The 21,233-nt window shown below is 37.1% G+C and overlaps 1 protein-coding gene across 1 annotated transcript in view; it reads left to right on the forward strand.

The window, feature by feature from the left end:
- Positions 1-21,233, forward strand: part of Rgk2 (Rad, Gem/Kir family member 2) — a 651,964-nt gene that overhangs the window by 378,692 nt on the left and 252,039 nt on the right. The gene's annotated exons all lie outside the window — the stretch shown is intronic.

Below are 21,233 nucleotides of genomic sequence, written 5' to 3' on the forward strand. Positions count from 1 at the left end.
ATTTAGTTTTGCAAATGAACTCTCATAACATCTTTATGATAGAATAACTGCAGCACAAAGTAAAGTGTATAGGAGTCATTTTACGCGAAAATAGAAAGCGTTCTTTTTAATACTTTTTTGCTTATGATAATATATTCTTGCCTGTTAGTTCTAATTTAGGTAACCAGTGACACACACACACACACACACACACACACACACACACATATATATATATATATATATATATATATATATATATATATATATATATATATATATATATATATATATATATATATAAGATCCAGTGGGGATACTTGCTCGAAAAGGTGTAACAGCTTTTTCAGGTCAGCCATCCTGAGTAAGTTTTTCCCTCATTCACACCAGACAAATGTCGGAATAGTACCTAACATAATAATTCCAGGCTGCTTCTTTCCTTTCCTATTTCTTCCTATCCCTCATATATGTAACGAGCTAACTTAGCCATAGATGCCGAAAGCCCAGAAATATAATTTCTAATCCTAGATAGACATCGAAAATGACACCAGTTTGGTTACGTAACTTACCTTTTGCAGGCAAACAATGCAATGCTAGTTTGGAAATCAATTAAGATAGCAAACTAGCAAACTATACGAAACTAAAAGTGGTAAGAGGATAAACAAGGAAAATCACGAAAAGACAGAAAGGGTAAATTTCCGAATGATTTTATTTAAAGCTGGTTTTATTCATGTCTAGATACAAAATATTGTTAACCCGAGAAAGCCCATACTAATTTTACCCTTAAAAGGCCCAAGGGGTGCCTCTGAGACTGCCTGCTGCATATACAAGCTACATGAACCCACCGCGACCATTTGTATTTTCCGTCATTAATAGGAAAGGCTAGTCACTACTTTGCTATGAAATCATTTGTGAATGGTAATAAAAAATGAACAGTATCAAATAACTACATACTTCAATAGGAGCCTCAGAGGCAAACCTTGGACCTTTACGTTAGTATAAAAATATCCCTATTTTTTCTGAGGTAAAGTAAAAAAAATGGTTTGAAACGCAATCAGAGGGTTTATTTCAAAGAGATAGAAGAATTCTAGAGCGCAGGACACGGGACGAAATATCTATTAAGAATAATGGCATTAAAAATTGACCAGGGTGCCTCCGAGGCACCCCTTAAAACTCCAAACTTTTTCTTATAAGTCAAAATCGATGTGCACAATTTTATGACATCATATTATCAGGTTACCAAATTTGTGTGCTATTTGAATGGTTTCAAAACAAAAATTCAATACTTATAATATTGAATAAGTATTAAGCACGCTACTTCTCAAAATTTCTATATTGTAAGGATCCCCACGTTGCCGTACCAGGCAATAACCACGTGTGAACTACATGTGTTGATAATAAACACAAACAAACAGACGACGTTCCCGAAGAGGAGTCGATCACCATCGCCATCAGTCGGAAGGACGAGTACCTACGATGGAAGCCGACAAGACAGAATAAAAAGGACCTGCACACCTCGACCAACATCAATCTTCACGGATTGGTCACAACACCTAAAACCCCTCTCACGACGCTTGGTCACCGAGAGGTACCTATCCTTATACCCACGACGCTTGGTCACCGGGTTCCTTTCCTCTTTCTCACGACGCACGGTCACCGAGAGAGAGATACCTAATCTACACCCCTCTCACGACGCTTGGTCACCGAGAGTACCTCACCTCAAAGCCCACGACGCTTGGTCACCGGGCTCCCATCTAATCTTACCTGATATTAGTGGAATTTCTTATTATTTGTGTACATAAAACTTTTGTAATAAAAGAGTGAAGGGAAAAGTCCAAATCCCGTGTACATTTCATTTGCTCTACCCGAGAAATCTTTACATGGTAGATGCGTCGGCGTCTATTTGCAGACACTAAAAGGACTTTCCTACGGGGCGCTCTTTTTATCACGGACTTAAAAACTTTTAACATACAGTGTAAGTGTTACTAAAAGCAGGATCATATAAAAGATAGTATCCTTATTCTCATAAATACTCTCATTACTCTTAACGGTAGATTGATTTGTTACAGGCTGGCAGGTATTTATGCCGACAACTAGATCTGGGAAAAATACATATAAAGAAGGCGATAACAATATGGCAGAATCAGGCTCCCGCATACCTCTTAATATTACTCACTTAACTAGATATTCTGGTCACAGTACTGACGATCCCGATCGATTTTTCATGCTGTTTGATCATTTGGCTTTACTTCAGGCTTGGACCCCCGAAAAGAAGAAAGAAATTCTTCCTATGTATCTACAGGACGTAGCTCTTGACTTTGTCTTACAATTGCAAAATCTGAATCAATTCGACACACTAAATTACGAACAACTGAAAACCAAACTAGTTTCTCTGTCCCGCCCAAATATACCAGCGTATAAGGCGGAATTAGAAATTTTTCAAATTCAACAAAACGAAAATGAATCAGTCGATTCATATTTCTTAAGGAAATTGAGGGCTATTAGACAGCTCATGCCAGAGGCTTCAGAGGAACAGAAAATTCATTTTCTTTCGTTAGGACTACAACGAAATTTGCTGCAAAAGATAGCGTTGGAATCCTTTCCAACAATCCAGCGGCTGCAGGAACGACTCCACGAACTGGAAAAAGCTCAAGATCTCATGCAAAAGAGGAATTATGTAGAATTGTCACAGGCAATTCATTCTTTAATCGGCCAACCTAACCGCCCCTCACCACTCCCTTTGTACGACCATTATAGCCAAACAAATTCTAATTCATACATGCCAACCTATGCACAACAGCCAACTTCTACTGTGCATCACACCCAACCTGCTCCTAGTTATTCGCAATCGTTACCTTCTGCACCTCCATCGCAGAATATCTTCCCTCCTCAGTCAACTTCCTCTGTACCTGAAGTTTCGAATCCGCACCCCTACCAAAGTCAAAACCCGCCCTCACAACCTCCTCACACGGACCTTACCAAATTAGCAAATCAAATGGCCGAGTTATCGTTAATGGTAGCACAGAATGCCATGAAGTCTAATTATAGGCGTAACAAGGGACAAAAAGAAGGATGCGAAGAATAGCAATAAAGGAAACAACGGTGGTAGAAAAAGGAATAATTTTGTAAAGGGCGACAAAATATCAGTCTGCTCAATTTGTTACAAGAAGAACCACGGAGCATCTACCTGTTGGAGTAATCCAAAAAATTCCAACCAGGGAAACGCCTAGGTGGGCTCGCAGGCCAAAGTCAAGCCTCGCGGGCCATTTCCGAAAAGTCGGCGCGGGCCACACAGATACCACCACAATTTAAGTGTGATGGCAATCAAGAAGAGCAGGCAACAGCGGAAACTCTTAAGGACACGGACGCCAATTTTTTCACCCAGACGACCAATAATGAACATCGTGAACATGTTAGATTGGGAATAGAAAATAATAAACTGTTACTCAATATTCATGTGAATACAAACAGTCTACCAGCTATAATAGACACTGGTTCTAGTCTTAGTCTATGGTCAAGACGAGACGTACCCCCAAAATGTACGCTAATACCATTTCAAACTCGTATCAAGGGCATTGCCAACAAAGTTCTAACTTTAAAAGAAATAGCTTTAATTAAATTTAAAATTGGCAACACCACTTTTTCACATTACTTCCGCATCATAGATGCTGACTTCAATCCAATTTTTGGAAATGATATTCTCACAAGGCTTTTTTCTCAAATAGACTTGGAGAATAAATCTATATCATTATACAGAAAACCTAGGAAACCTACGTTTCCAATAGAAAAGCAAGAATCGGAAGAAATGTCACGAGACACTATGCACTCATTGCACTTGCAAAGGAATGCAAACGTCATCACAGCAAGTAAAGTTACGATACCAGCGAAATCACATTTCTTCTTTCCTGTATCGATTCAAAGAGAAACAATTCATGACGCTGCATTTTACATTACTCCATTGCAATCATTATTAGACCGATACGGCTTACAGGCAATGACCATGAGAGTACCGAGTAACGACCTCACATTACTCATTTCCAATCCCACGTCACGAATAATAACATTAAATAAAGGTACACCAGTGGCGTATACAGAGGAGGGCGTGGAAGAATTTTCATTTACAATAGAAGAAGACGAAAAGAAAGCGCATCAATTTCGTACTCAAGAAGAGATAAAGGAAAGATTAAGGCAAACTGCTAAATCTTTTAACATTAACCTTTTTGACATAAATCCAGATTTACCAGAATACCAGCGAATAGCTGTAACCAATTTATTGTATAAATACAGGGATGTGTTTTCATACAGCCCAGAGGATATAGGCTATTTTAGAGGATATGAACACAAAATTCGTATAGATAAAAGTGCGTCATTCCATCACCGTTCCCCACCAATTCCATTAGGGATAAGAGATCAAATTGATAAGCAGATACAACAGCTGTTAGATGCAAAAATCATAACGGAGACGCAGACTAGTAATTTCTCCTCACCTTTAATTGCAATTAAAAAGCCAAACAGTTCAGATTTCAGGCTTGTATTGAACCTCCAGGCATGTAATGTTTATACAAAATACCTAAGCATACCATTTCAAAATACAGAGGACGTTTTACAGGTTTTAAAAGGGAAAAACCTGATTTCAAGTTTGGACATTTCCCAGTCGTATTTTCAAATAAAATTGCATCCAAAAAGCACTAAATATATGACTTTCGAGGTAAATCATACACGCAAAAGTTATAAATTTCTTAGATGCGTAATGGGTCATTGTTCCTCTTCCCAATCTTTGACTATAGTAATAAAAATGCTACTAGACGGCTTACCTAAACGCATAACCAATTTCGCAGATGACATCGTCATCGGTTCTTATACATGGGAACAACAACTTTCAGATTTGGAGCTTTTATTTCAAAAATTAAGGAAACACGACTTCCGAGCCAACCCCAAGAAGACGCACCTGTTATATAGAGAACTCCCAGTAATAGGATTCCTTGTATCCGGAGAGAAGATAAGCATCTCACCAAAAATCGCAAAAAAGATCAAGAATTTTAAAAAGCCAACGACCAAACGCATACTTAAGAGCTTTATTGGCCTATGCTCTTATTTACGAAGTCATATCAAGGACTTCACGACCAAGATAGAACCTTTCCAGCAACTTCTTACTAAAAATGCCAAATTTAAATGGACAGAAAAACATGACGAATTATTTGAAAAATTGAAAGAAGACATTTTGAATGCCCCTTCTCTCTATCATTTCGACGAAAAGCTAGAGATAAGGCTATACACAGATGCATCCTCTCACCAGATTGGAGGGCTATTAGCTTGTTTTGATCCCAAAAGTAACGAAGAAAGAATCGTTTCCTATTGTAGCAGACGTCTCACAAAAACTGAGATCAAGAGCTCAGTATGGCAAAAAGAACTGTATGCTATTATATATGCTTTACGCAAATTTAGATATTTCTTATTCAATCGTAAATTTAAATTGTTTACAGACGCAAAATGTCTAACCTCTTTACGTAGTCACCCGGACAGGGTAGGGAAATACACTCGCTATAGACCTTTCTTAGCTGACTATAATTTTGATATCTGTCACATCGAAGGAAAGAAACATCCGGCTGATATCATTAGCCGCTTAGAGCAGAATAGCAGTGATATTTCAGAACCCATGGACCCACATCAGGCAATCGAAGATCTACATGCATACAGATCTAATTCATTAGAGGAACCCATTCTCCAAATAGAATACTCAGGATCTTTGAAGAACTTACGAGAAGAACAGCGTAAGGATGACGCATATGCTGATATTATAAAAGTTTTAGAAGGGGGAGAACCTGCAAAAAGTTCCACCACGAGAGCAGCCAAATATTTCCAATTAAAAGACAACATATTGTATCGAACACAAAAACATCCAGAACTTGGGCTACTTCATCTTTTATGCATCCCGAAAAGTTTGGCAGGACATTGGTTCGAGTCTATTCATAAAGACCCGTCAGCTCCCCATTTTGGGTTTTCTAAGACATATAAGACTGTCCTTAACAAATATTACATGCCAAACATGAAATCATACTTGGCATTCAGAATCAAGAACTGTAGAGAGTGCCAACTCCTGAAAAAACTGCCCAGAAAACAACAAGGTGAACTTCTGCATCACCCGATAGGCCATATAGGAGAACGATGGATGTTTGACGGCTTAGGTCCCTATCCGCACGAAGAAGGAAAACCAAAATATGTTTTAGTCGCCATCGAAACAAGTACACGCTATATAGTGACAAAGGCTGTTAATGGGATTACAGCAGATACAATTGAACAATTCTTATTGGAAGAAATCATTCTGAAATTCGGCGCCTTTCGTTTCCTTCATCTGGACAGACATCCTGTGCACAGAGCGAAGAAACTTCAAAAACTAGCAGAGATATACAACTTTGAATTTAAGTTTTGCCCTGCTTTCAACCATCAAGACATAGGATTAGTCGAAGTTATGAACAAAACACTGCAGAATTCCTTAAAATTTTTCGTCCAACAAAATCACGAAACATGGCCAAAATTATTGCCTCATATTACTTTTGGTTTAAATAGTTTCGCTCAATTAGGAACGAAGAAATCCAGCTTCTTCCTCATGTTTGGATACGAACCCAGGACCATCAGCGATTGCAAACTAAGGATTATCCCTCAGCTACAGCTTGAACGGGACCAACTCGTAAAACTTCGAGAAAAGACACGGCATAACTTACTGAAGGCTCACGAACAACAAAAGAAGTACTTTGATAGAAGACATAAACAACAAACTTTTCACACTGGAGATAAAGTACTCATTTACTTTCCCTTTCGAAGGATTGGAGAGTCATCACAATGGACTGATAGATACTGCGGACCGGCTACAATAATCACAAAACTAAACAATAATCTCTATCGAGTTCGCATGCCCCATAATTTCAGGGAGAGAGAACAGAATATTTCCATTGACAGGATTAAGCCATTTCATGCAGTAGAAGAATACATATATAATGATAATGATGACGAACGCACCAACTAGGAAGAAGAAAAGAAAAGATAAGAAGAGAGAAAACCAAGATCATCATCCTCCCAGCAGATATAAACGAGCGACATGCGAAGCGCACACTTCATGTTTCAGCGGCAAAGAAAAAAAAAAACAAAGAAATAAAACATGGAATAGAAGAAAACAAGATACAGCATATGATGCAGCTAACTATTTGAAGTGACCAAATCTAGTACCCACCTTAGTATTCAAATCTCAAGCGATCCCTTGTCTTTTTTTCTCACTCTTATAATTCCTAACCAACCTGCATTCTGTCATATAAATAAGCATACATACAATTTCCTTCAGTGAACAAAATTGCAAGCCAGCATTTTCTTTCGACTTCGAGCGAACGAACTTCACAAGGCCAGCTATAACATTTTTTTCTCTTCGCTTCTCCGCTGCGTATCATATAACTATCACTAATACATTAATCTACATATACAGAGCGTTCAGAAAATCAGGACTTTTGATTGGCAACCTTTTTTCCGCCGTGACTACAATTATCAATGTAATGACTTTAGCCATTCTCTAAGTACGTTCTGTCATCTATTCACTAGTACTAGCCGGAACTAGACCAATATTCGAAACTTTTATATAATAGCACTCTTTGACGTGCGAACTTCATAACATATACTACGGACATTACCATCAGTGACGTAGTTATAACTATTAACTGTAATCACCAGAGCTTCGACAGCCTCTCCTTTGAGGGAAATGACGTAATCTACGGATCCTGCTTAGCTTAAGAGGACAAACTGTCAGTGCTCAACTTCAACTTTAAAACTTATGTGATAATATCTCAAACGGTGATATCAGTGACCAGTGCTTTTAACTTTAATTTTGTGTCTCAGTGTTATAGTGTTTTCCAGTGTCTACTGTGCCCAATATGCGGACTCCACGTGCTGGCACAGACACGAAAAAATAATCCAGTGGCTTATTTTTTTTCTACGCCCCGGGGGTGTAAGGATCCCCACGTTGCCGTACCAGGCAATAACCACGTGTGAACTACATGTGTTGATAATAAACACAAACAAACAGACGACGTTCCCGAAGAGGAGTCGATCACCATCGCCATCAGTCGGAAGGACGAGTACCTACGATGGAAGCCGACAAGACAGAATAAAAAGGACCTGCACACCTCGACCAACATCAATCTTCACGGATTGGTCACAACACCTAAAACCCCTCTTACGACGCTTGGTCACCGAGAGGTACCTATCCTTATACCCACGACGCTTGGTCACCGGGTTCCTTTCCTCTTTCTCACGACGCACGGTCACCGAGAGAGAGATACCTAATCTACACCCCTCTCACGACGCTTGGTCACCGAGAGTACCTCACCTCAAAGCCCACGACGCTTGGTCACCGGGCTCCCATCTAATCTTACCTGATATTAGTGGAATTTCTTATTATTTGTGTACATAAAACTTTTGTAATAAAAGGGTGAAGGGAAAAGTCCAAATCCCGTGTACATTTCATTTGCTCTACCCGAGAAATCTTTACAATATTGTTTGTTGGTGTTTTGTTATTTACAAAGTTATAAGAAAAAATACTTGTTATTCTAGTGAATAGCTTTGCTTGTATGGCGTTTTGACGTTACAGTATATCTTCTTGAAGTGAGCAGGTGTTTTTGTTCCGTGTAAAAAGTGAACAGCGTTCAAAGTACAAAACTCCCTCTTCAAAGACTAAAGAAATCTCCTGAGAGAGTTGATGAAATTTGATTTTGTTACACTGCTCTTAGATACAAAGGAATCTTTTCCCCTATTCTTCCTAAGACAGTATGTTCTCCTTTTCCATTAAAGTAGATATGTGAGATTAATAGTGGGTAGTGAAGTGTTCCTAAAGTTTTGCTAATACTAGTGGAGATCTATGAATAAGTAATATAAGGGATTCCAAACCTCTCTCAAGAGTATTTTGGTGCTTACCAAAGAAAGTATATACTTACAGTTATTTTCGTAGTAAATTAAGAAAAAAAATTCACTAGATATTGATGAGGATCTTTTAGCGACGCACAGGCAGGTGTGGAAAGTTGGTTGGGTGATTTGGAGTGTAGTTTTTCGTTTAGCACCAAGTATATATGAGACGTGGACATACAAAATTAACGTAGAATCCAAATCATATCAATTCCCACCGGGAAGCGAACCCGGGTCTCCCACTCTGAAGACGAATATGCTAACCATATAGCCAAGACGGAACTCAACTGTGAAAAATTGTCAATATGTATAAAGTAATAACTCTGACCATTTTAAGTCAAGTCTTGAAATTCGATCAATTACATGATTTCATTTTGCTTTAGGGAAACATGCTTTGGGTTTCCAGTGGATCGTGCTTTCGTTGAGTTCTGTCACTGGATAAATGATTATTATTATTCTTGCTTTTGGTATGAAAGACTCAGGTTTCAGTATCACATTAAACTGTTGATCCACAGTCTCGGTGCTGAAACGGAATATTAAAGACAAAATAGACAAAATTAAGCTTCGTTAGTACCAACAAACCGTTCTTGTACCTCTGAGAACATCCGGGTTTATTCATTCATTCAAGACCGACCTCTTTGCTAAACTAACCCCCACCTTTTTTTAAGTTTTTGCGAATAACCTAAGACAGTAAAGAACGTGAGTAATTTAGGAAGTGAATGTTTGCAAAATGCTTTTATTACATGAATCAATTGTTTTCAACACGTTCGTATGGTGTATTTGTTTGTGTGACCAACAATGTTATGAAGTTATAAACTGCACTCTAGTGTCTGGTCTATAGCAATAGGTTTAGAGACAGTTGTTTGATTATTTAATGACATTATGAAGATACTTGGCTCACTTGCTAGAATTTCGTCCTTAATTTTTTTTATAATTTTCACGAAAAATCAAGGATACTATATGTCGTACGAATTCAACCTAACTCATTCGAACGGAATCAAACTTAACATAATGGTAATCTTTGAATTAGTATACAGGAATGTGAAATATTATGTTCTGCAGGCTTTCGATTCCCGAGTTATAGATGGTCAAATTTTGCATCATTTTTTTTTTTCGAAAACGAAAATCCATACACAAAACTCATTCGATCCCGATCAAGCTTGGTGTGGTGATAGACCCTGATCTCCTATATAAGTATAGGAAATATTATGTGTAGGCTTTCGATTTCCAAGTTATGAGCCGTCAAATTTTGAATGAAAATGCAAAGGTGCCAGGTTCTAATGTCGGTGGGGACACTCGGTCGAAATATTGTAAAAGCCTTTTCAAGCCAGCCATCCTGAGAGAGCCTTTCCTGGGCTTTCCTCACTCACACCAGGAAAATGCCAGTTTGGTACCTAACATATAGATCCCGGGCCACTTCCTTCTGTCGCCAATTCTTTTATTTCCCTTCTCTTTCCTCGGATGGATTGATTGCCAAGGAACATCATCCCTCATACATGACGGGCTAACATGACCATAGATGCCGAAAGTCCAGAAATTCAATTCCTAATCCCAATCCTTTGGTTCCTAAGTTAACGCACAAAGCGCTAAATCAATAGAAAAGGCATAATAGAAAGTAATAAATTCTGTTTAAAAAGCAATTAAAAGTCATTACTGGACAAAAATAAATTAATATTGTTTAAATAGGAATTAGAGGTCAGTCTTGCACAGAAAGGAAATAATTTGAAGGACGATTTTACGATTATGAGTATATATTTCACTCAGGGCGCACTCATGGGGTTCCACCGTGTCCGGATTCCCCAAAACTTCCTAACTCAATACATATTTGTACACTTTCTTAATAAAACCTTACTTGTTTAACAGGGAAATGATTGATGTAGTATGAAAATTTGATCTTACACTTGATCTGTACTCGTTCTTTTATGAAAACAATCAAGTTCTATCATTTCTTTCTGAAAATATACGAGGGCAATCCCAAAAAAGATCTCCTATTTTTTGGGGACGTAGAGAAACTTTTAATACGGTTGTTGGCAACACTGTTGTGGGTGGTGCCTTCTCCGCTACTACATAAGCACGCAGGCGCTTCGCTCGGATGCTCAGTCTTGGCTTGGCAGCCATTCGAAATGGAGCTCCCGATGAACGTTACTGCCAAGTGCGAAGTTCGCGCAGTTATTCGAGTTTTGAACGCAAAAGGTGTTAAACCGGTTGACATTCATCGCAAATTGACGGAAGTATATGGACAGTCGTGCATGGATGTCAAAAACGTTCGCAAGTGGTGTAGAGAGTTTACAGCCGGTCGTACTGAAATTCATGACGAGGAAAGGACACCCACCATACAGTCCGGACTTGGCACCCAGCGATTACCACCTGTTCCCTAAGTTAAAGGAACATTTGTCTGGACGGCGGTTCTGCTCCGATGATAAGTTGAAAGATGAGGTTCAATGCTTCCTGAAGGGCATGGTAGCAAGCTGGTATGACATGGGCATTGTAAAACTGCCACAGCGTCTACAAAAATGCATCGACCGCAATGGCGATTATGTAGAAAAATAAAGCTTTCATCAACCTTTAAACTGATGTAGCAATTATAGAAAATAAACGGTTCTTTGTAGGAATATATCTAAAACGATAGGAGACCTTTTTTTTGGGATTGCCCTCGTAGGTGAAGGTATTTTACAATTACTTACCATCTTTTCGTGTACAGAATAATACCCGTTCAATACTAAATAGACGTAGTATTGGACCCCTTCTCCCAAAGCTTGGACTCCTCTCAAGAAAAATTTCTGGGAGCGCGCCTGATTTCACTAGTGGATATTTCTTCATTGTTTTTAAGTAATTCACTAAAATTTAAAAAAAAGTGGAGGTCAGTTTAACTAAGAGCCTTGACATTCTTTTTTCGTTTCAGCACAGTTTGAGAACTGCTGTAGTATATTCGTTGGAGGTTCCGAAGACATTCCTGGCTGCGAAAAAAATCCCTTAAATCACTAAAACGCACACACTGATTAGGAATCTTATATGTATTTTATTATCAACAATAGTTGCAAACAGCTTCTTTTCCTATGAACTGTTTGTTACATTAAATTCATAAACAAAGCCAGATTTTATGTCATCCACGCAAAACCCTAGTTTCCTGTCTCTTTCTCTTCTTGAGTTACGTAAATGTTCTTATCAAACCAAACACAAGGCAAACAAACGTTAGCGTCCCTCATCATCTGTTCAACAAGTCACGTTCTCCAATTATTCCTGCAGCTTTAGCGCTGTTTATGTTAACTAGTTCTTGTTTAAACGTACTCCACTTGACTCTGTTATGTCATTTTGTTCCAGAGCGAAGCGAAGTGTTACTTTAAAGTAATAATAATAATAATAATAATAATAATAATAATAATAATAATAATAATAATAATAATAATAATAATAATAATAATAATAATAATAGAATTGGCAACAGAAGTGTAAATAAAAAGCCAAAGAATAACGAAATTAAAATTTAATTTTACAAAAATTGAGCTACACTGGGACGTATCATCTAGAGCAGCGGCACAAATCTGTCTTCAACATTGAAGGGGGGGGGGAGTAAGACCGTTCCTTTTTTTTTTTTTTTTTTTGCGATGTTCAAAATATTTATGAAGTTCAGAAACAATGTTGTGGAGTATCAGGGGAGCAGAGTTGTCTTCAACATTGGGAGGCGGGCAGATTTGAGGCTTATTCTGGTGGGACATCAACTTCATCTCACTTTCTTTTGTGCAATCGGACACAAATCATCACATTTCTCCCCAATAAAACATATTTCAAATCAGATTATTGGGGGATTGGTCCCCCCAGTTCCAAGATAGGAGGGGACATGTCCCCTTCATCTCCTCGGTATTTGCGTCAGTGTGTGAGAGTGAAACAGAATGACAGAGATAGCAATGACAGATAGGTTTATTTTCTTTTACATATAGGAAGAGTTTCGTGAGTAAATTTCCTTATGCTGGTATTGCCTATGTAGTTATTCCAGAACATTTGCATTTCGTGAAGAAGTAATTACCTATGACCTCTATTTCTATACATAGTCACCATTGACATTAATGTAATTTGACACACCGCTACACTAACTTGAATAACGACTGTTCATAAGTAACGTGTCTCGCATATGGAAGAATCAACGGACGGCGGTTTTTACCTGTTCATTACTTCCAGAATACTTTCCGATTAACCACTTTTTAAAGACAAGGAATAGGTGGAAGTCTCTGAACACAAGATCTAGTCTTACCACGCTCTCAGCCATGGTTATTCACACGTTTTACAGTTCTTCTGCCTGTATGATATCTGGCGTTATCATCTAGGAGAATAATAGCTTATGTATGTGTGCCAAGTCGTTTTTGCTTGATTGCTACCTTCAAACGTGTTAGAGATTCACAGTACTGCTGTACATTGACAGTTCCTTTTTCAAGGGACCCCTCGTCCCAAAAAGTGGTAAGAAACAATTTACCTGTCAATAGTGTTGGTAATTTTTTGAACCAAAATATGTTAGCACATGTGTTGGAAACAAGAAATGATCCAGAATATCTTCACCAGAAAAGTTTACAGGATTTTAAGTCAGTATTTTCTGAATGTATTGATAACCCAGTGCAAGGATATAAAGTCACGATACTTATAAAAGAAGATGCCATACCAATATTCAGAAAAGCCTATGAAATACCTAATGCTATAATAGGTGCAGTCAAAGAAAAGTTAGACAAGTTATGTAAGTTAAACATTTTGCAGAAAGTGGAGTTTTCGGATTGGGCGACATCGATGGTGGTAGTTCGGAAAAAGAATGGAGATATACGTCTATGTTTTGATTTCAAACAGACAGTTAATTGTTAAATGGAAAAGTGTGCTTATCCTATTCCTAAAATTAAGGATACCTTAAATAAGGTGGTGGGAGCAAGGTATTTCGTGGTTTTGGATCTCAGCAATGCGTATTTACAATTAGAGGTGGACGAGAAATCGACTAAATATTTGGTTATAAACACTCCTTGGGGACTTTTTCGGCAATCTAAATTTTAAATCTTCTTACTTAGCATTGGTCAACGTCACAGTAATCTTGTTTATCACATAAACCTATCTGTTTTTATTTTTTATCCACTCATTCAGTACGTCACAGTATGTATTACATTTGAAAGCACTTTGTGCCACTCACATACATCCAACAAATAGAACTACCTTAACTTCTTGTGGACTGGTGAAATGAGACGTTTATACTCCATGGATACTGATTACATCTCTCGTATGTAATGGCCAACAAAAGACTAGTCTCTTGTGGAAATCTCACTAAGGAAACTATTTCCGCCAGCCCGTAACGTAAAAGATATTGTAGGGAGATGGCTATCTTAATTGACGTGTAATCAAGAGCAACTTGTGAAACCCATCGCTCTAAAACTTTTCGATATTGCAGAATATCATGGATGACTGCATGTGCCCGCATGTACATGTCCAATGGACCATTGTCCTCATTTCCATACATGCCCAGAATAATAACACATCACTATCTGCCAGTATTACTCGAAATCGGTGTAAGATAGTAGTGTAAATTAGTTTAAATATGAGCATATGCTTACATTGCTATCTCGTAAGTATGTACTCAAAAGTTACCTAGCACGTACCAACTTTTACACAAACGTTTCTGGTGACAACAGTGATATCTCAATTCAAGTTACACGCTAAACACAGCCTATATGATTCTTTTGTTTCTTGTTTAGATTAAAAGTGTTGGGGAAATAAATGTTAACGAATGTTTAATTTTTAAAATCATTATTTTCAGTGACAGGGGAAACATTCACTTTCATTCGAAGATGCTGTTTACTTTCGCCAAATGTTCTTTCTCAGACGTAATGAAATCTGGTAATAGTACTCACACTTGTCAGTGTGGTCATTGGACACGAATTCTTGTTGCACTATCCCGTAGGCATTGAAAAAGATGATGAGTATGTACTGGGCCAAAATGCATATTTTTTCTCCTTTTTCGATCGTATAGATAAGTAGCTCTTCCCTCTCAGGTCCATCCCCTTCCCGACGATGCTGGTGCGGTATATGGAGAGGGGGAAGTCGCCCAGATTAGAGCAGAATATTTTTCTTTTGTTCTTTGTTCTAAATTCAGATCCGTGATTACATGGCTCACGTGGTAACATATGAGGCGTTCAGAAGCCAAACCGATTTAACTACATTTTTTGTTGTTTTTTTAGTTCTACACATTTTTGACATGTCAAAGATGTATTCTTTTCAGAGGCAAAATCGATTAACTCCATAGTGTAAAAATTTGCCATTAGAATGCATAAACGTTCTGATTATTTTTATTTAAATACGTCGTATCTAAGTTATTAAAATGCTCTCTACTGAAAAATCTCGTTTGGTGAAGTTTAGCAACTGAACGCTGATATGATACTTAGTCAGAGTAGTAACAGTTGTAGGATTCTCGATATACATAGGATGATGTCTCTTACAATACTGATGTTCGAAGGTCCTTGCTTCCTGTAATTATACGTGCTGCCATCTGCTGGCGAGTACAGAACTAGTATTAAAACGTTTTGATATCACCTCGTATAGTGGTAAAACGTGTAGGAAAAAAATAGTTATATTTCATGCTTTGGTAACGGCGGTTGTTGGAAAGGAAAAAAAATATAATTACTTTCTGTAAGTGTTAAAAAGTTCTATATTTTCGCAAGCTCCATTCTTTATTTTTCTTCCTCTTTTTCTAACATTTCTCAAATGTTTCTTCCAAAGCTGATGTAAGGGAAATGGTTGGTGGTTTTAACGTCAAACTTCTGCTGCCGAACTCTGGCCGATTACGCTATGGTGATTTACGTAGCATATCCATCATTTTTCTTTCTATTTCTTCATCTACCAAAGCTAAAAGATGAGACTTTATCCTTCGGTAGAAAACTCAGAAATGATTCACTGCAAGCACACCAGAGGACTCTGCAAAACGTGTTTCTTCCTATCTTTTTCATGCTCTTGCTTTTTTAAAACGTTACTTCTCCTTTTACAGATCACTTCTTTTCCGAAGCTTCTATTTTCTTTCTTTATGGCTTGTGCTACTGGATCTTGGAGAAAGTGTCAAGACACTGAAGTCAAATTTACACAAATTAGATTCGTTTGTTCAATCATTGTATTTCAGTTAATTTTAGATAACCAAATTTACTTTTATTACTTCCTGGTGAGAGTTATCATGTACATATTTTTCCACCCACCATTAGACTTAGCAGCCATGACGTACATAGTGGTTGTATATTTAAATACGGAAATGGGAGTTCTATTATTTGAATCAACAAAATCTATTGTATTTTGCTACAGAAATATAAATCGAACAAGCCAGTTCACACAATAATAAGACTTGTTAACATAATCCCTCGAGCTGGGAGTTAAAAACCCTTCAGCCGCTGAGAAAGGCGATAATTTCTACACACCAAAACAGCAATTTTCGCATAATGGCTCAAAATTTAACATAATTTCAGAAAATGAGAAGGAAACCAACAAATGACAGCACATTCCAGTCTACTCCTGCGGGACCTACGTTCATATAGGAAAACAACAGATGGCAGAATATACATCTCTTCGTCACTACTACACGGAACGTATGTGAGTACATCGAACTGCCTCTAGAAGCACTATGAGGGTCCGTACATGTGTATGTCGAATTGGTCGAATTGGCTTGAGCGGTTAAAATAATTTTAATGTTACGATAAAGTCTTAACTATTAAAATATCATTTATATATTTCCGTTAAGTACCAATTCTAACTTTCATATGTTACGAAACAATAATGCTGTTCTTACTACCGGTTAAGCATATAGTAAAGAATTATAATTTTAGTTTTGTTACCACTCGTACTAATAATGTTATTATGGTTAGAAGTAAACACCTCTATGCAAATTATTCTGTATTTCAGCATTTTTAGTTTAGTGTCCAGAGGCACACTCACCAGTCCTTCAGAAACCCACTAACTTAGTAAGAGAGAAAACTAAGAATCTTTTACCGACACTCTTTTTCAGGAGTCTATCCTGGATCGCCCCTGCAAGTGAGCTATATTTGAAGGGATATGTAACAAAGTGGGTGGTACTGGTACGAGCAGAAAGGATTGAATACACGGGCAATAATCCTGGTGAACCGAGGAATGCCCCCGAAACTGTGCTTAGATCCTCAGGATCTGGATGTCGTTGCTGGAATATGTGACAACGAAACACAGTTATCTGAACAAGTCCTTAAAGTTTCGATGTTACTGTATGGGTGCCTATATACCCATCTGTGTAAGGCCCAGGTATAAAATATACATTGTTGCAACTCATGAAAACTTTGTCTGTATCTTTGCGTTATAAATTTGACTTTTGTTCATTACAATTCAGTACAATGCAATCACTTTTTTTTTTTTTTTTTTAAATACAGCATTCAGAGCACACAAGTACCGTAAAATTTGAACACTACAAAAGATATCTGGTTCTTAAATGCTTTGATTTGATAAATATTCGAAAATCACAAAGGTGAGGAACATGAAAGTACCTTTGATATGAAGAAAATGCTCAGAAATAGTTCGAGAGACACTTTCACTGTTCTACTACATACAGTTACAGACAAATGGGTGATAATGTATTTCATCTGTTGTTTCCTTTGGAAGAAAAGGGCATTTTTTATATTTTTATAAGAAGCAAGAAAAAAGGAATATATATCAGTGTAAATAAAAGAAAGAGGCATACCTTTACAAATCCCTGGCACTGGTGAAGGGATAGAAAATATGTATTCAAATACGACTCTTAGGTGTGTTTCAGAAAGGGATAGAACAGGGGGAAAAAGGAGAAAATTTCTCCTACACACGCACATGAAAATTCTTCTGAACGAAAGGGAAGGATATATTCGTTGATCCTTTTCTCCCAAAACACCTCGCTTCTGACGTCATGCATAAGATATTTCTTTCAGCCTGTTTTTCCTTATCACCTTAAAAGAAATCTTATATATAACACTTTCCTCCTTCTTGGAATTTTGGCCATATTTTCAGTTTAAGTTTATGTAATCTGAAGACAACACTAAGCTGTGAATAAGAACGTTTTATTTATGTTTAAGGGGAAGGCAAACACGCCTAGATAATATTTCATGCCGAGTAGTTCTTTTAACTTCTAAGTGTTCCTTTCTTTGAAAGTAGCATTTGCCATTTACTGGTTTTGATGGCAAATATACCCATATACCTATATTTCATGAATATTACGTATTAATTCGAAAATGTTTTACCCTTCTGAAGTATACGGGGAGACTAGAAAAGATTTAGAAACTTAAGATGTTTCGAAAATTTCATCCTTCATGGACATGCACGGGGTAATTTTTTATTGTTGTTGAACATAATAGTGTGGTGTTTGTAGATATTCTGAAACAAAGAGCCTATCCAGTTTACCATAAGGACCTGACTGTGCCACGTGATCAGGTAAAAAGTCAAGTTGCGTGCTAAATCGAATCTGGAGATTCCAAATCCAGATGAGAGACATTTCAAGCACGTAACCTCCGCATGCGGCGCCCTGGATAATTCGCAGAAGATGCATATACTTTATCATTTTTATTGATTTTACTCAAACAACTTGACTTTTGACGATGTTCTATCTATATTTACCTTCCGTGCTATACATCGTTTAAAGCTCTTCATTATATCTTTGCAATAAGCTTTCAATTAGGCATCTCCTTATTATAATTTTTGAGATATGTCAACTACTTCATTTTCTTCATTGATTTTTCATTGACTTCAATGTTCATGTTTCGTGTTTTTTTTTTTTTGTTTTTTGTTTTTTTCTTTGACTAGCTATGTTCTATCCAGTTTAGGACAATTTACTTTTAGAATAATAGTATCTACATAGTAACTTCTACATTTGAGATGAATTTCAACCTTCTACCCCAAAGCCTGTTCACATCATTGCAACCAGATAGACCCATTCTTTCAAAAGACGTAAAAAATTTCCTTTTGAAAGTTAAATTTACCATAGTTAATGAATAATGATCCTTCTGCCTTTATATGGCAAAAATTTGAACTTAAAGAAGAGTGCATACGTATGTCCTCTCCCTTAATACTGCTACATTCTTTCACGAGAGTGAAAAGCGTAAGGTAAAGGAACCAATGATCTCTCTTGAAATTAAACCTTACTTTTTATTTGTTTCTTATTGTGCGCTGTAGGTGTTTAAACCTGAACACTGCTCTCATGTCAACCAATGATCTCTCTTGAAATTAAACCTTACTTTTTTATTTGTTTCTTATTGTGCGCTGTAGGTGTTTAAACCTGAACACTGCTCTCATGTCAACCAATGATCTCTCTTGAAATTAAACCTTACTTTTTATTTGTTTCTTATTGTGCGCTGTAGGTGTTTAAACCTGAACACTGCTCTCATGTCAACCAATGATCTCTCTTGAAATTAAACCTTACTTTTTTATTTGTTTCTTATTGTGCGCTGTAGGTGTTTAAACCTGAACACTGCTCTCATGTCAACCAATGATCTCTCTTGAAATTAAACCTTACTTTTTTATTTGTTTCTTATTGTGCGCTGTAGGTGTTTAAACCTGAACACTGCTCTCATGTCAACCAATGATCTCTCTTGAAATTAAACCTTACTTTTTATTTGTTTCTTATTGTGCGCTGTAGGTGTTTAAACCTGAACACTGCTCTCATGTCAACCGATGATCTCTCTTGAAATTAAACCTTACTTTTTATTTGTTTCTTATTGTGCGCTGTAGGTGTTTAAACCTGAACACTGCTCTCATGTCAACCAATGATTTCTCTTGAAATTAAACCTTACTTTTTTTTATTTGTTTCTTATTGTGCGCTGTAGGTGTTTAAACCTGAACACTGCTCTCATGTCAATCAATGATTTCTCTTGAAATTAAACCTTACTTTTTATTTGTTTCTTATTGTGCGCTGTAGGTGTTTGAACCTGAACACTGCTCTCATGTCAATCAATGATCTCTCTTGAAATTAAACCTTACTTTTTATTTGTTTCTTATTGTGCGCTGTAGGTGTTTGAACCTGAACACTGCTCTCATGTCAACCAATGATCTCTCTTGAAATTAAACCTTACTTTTTATTTGTTTCTTATTGTGCGCGGTTGGTGATTGAGCCTGAACGCTGCTTTCACGTCAACCAATTCGCTGACTGCGTTGTTGCGAAAATTGTCATTCAATCGTTATATTTCAAACATCGTTTTAGTGTTACTTGATACATAGTATTAAAAAAGCAATAAATGGTAAAGTGATTGTGCGAACAAAATGAACATTATTTATCAATGTTTAAAGACACGGAAGTCACTACACAATATACTTCAATTATAAATATAGTTTAAATATTGTTATATCACACCCAACGTGGAACTCTTGTGACACAGAGGTATTATGATAACCTCTAGCTTAAATTGAGAAAAAAAATCAAAGTACACATTTTGTACATAAATTTGCAATACGAAACGAGATGAGAATAGCTTTTCTAGAATCGAAGCGGGACGAGAATGAATTCTTCGAGAATCTAGACAAGATGCAGCTTTTTCAAAATTTACGAGCGAGACGGAAAAACATTATTTCTCATCTGATTGGGAACAGAACACTACTCAAAATTACGGACCGAGGTTAAGAGAGACGACGATAATGAGATGAATGATAACGATGGAACGAAAAGAGTAGGAGAAAGCGGAAAAATCTTGAGAAAACTCAAATACACGATGTTTTTACACAACAAAGCCCATTTTGAGATAGTTAGGATCGAACCAAGTACCCTTCGCATCAGAGATAAGCCCTATTTACTACTGAGACACTGAGACACAGCAACTGCTCCTACTACTTCATTAGTATTACAAGCAATATGTGCATAAATGTTAGGAATATATGTATCAATGTTAAGAGTATATGTGTCAAGGAGTATTTGTGTAACTGTTAGGAGTATGTGTGTCACTGTTAGCAGTATTTGTGTAACTGTTAAGTGTGTGTGTGTCAGTGTTAGCAGTATTTGTGCCACTGTCAAAAGTGTCACTGTTAGGAGTATGTTTATCACTGTTAGCAATATTTGTGTAACTGTTAAGTGTGTATGTGTCACTGTTAGCAGTGTTTGTGCCACTGTCAAAAGTGTCACTGTTAAGAGTATGTGTGTCAGTCTTAGAAGTAGGTGTGTCACTGTTAGGAGTATTTGTGTAACTGTTAGGAGTATGAGTGTTACTGTTAGGGGTACTTGTCTTACTGTTAGGAGAATTTGTGTCACTGGTAGGAGTATTTGTGTCACTCATAGCAATATTTGTGTAACTGTTAAGAGTGTGTCACTGTTAGCAGTATTTGTGCCACTGTCA

This window comes from Thermobia domestica, chromosome 2, assembly GCF_964235325.1.
Source record: "Thermobia domestica chromosome 2, izTheDome1.hap1.1, whole genome shotgun sequence".
NCBI classification, from domain to species: Eukaryota; Metazoa; Arthropoda; class Insecta; order Zygentoma; family Lepismatidae; genus Thermobia; species Thermobia domestica.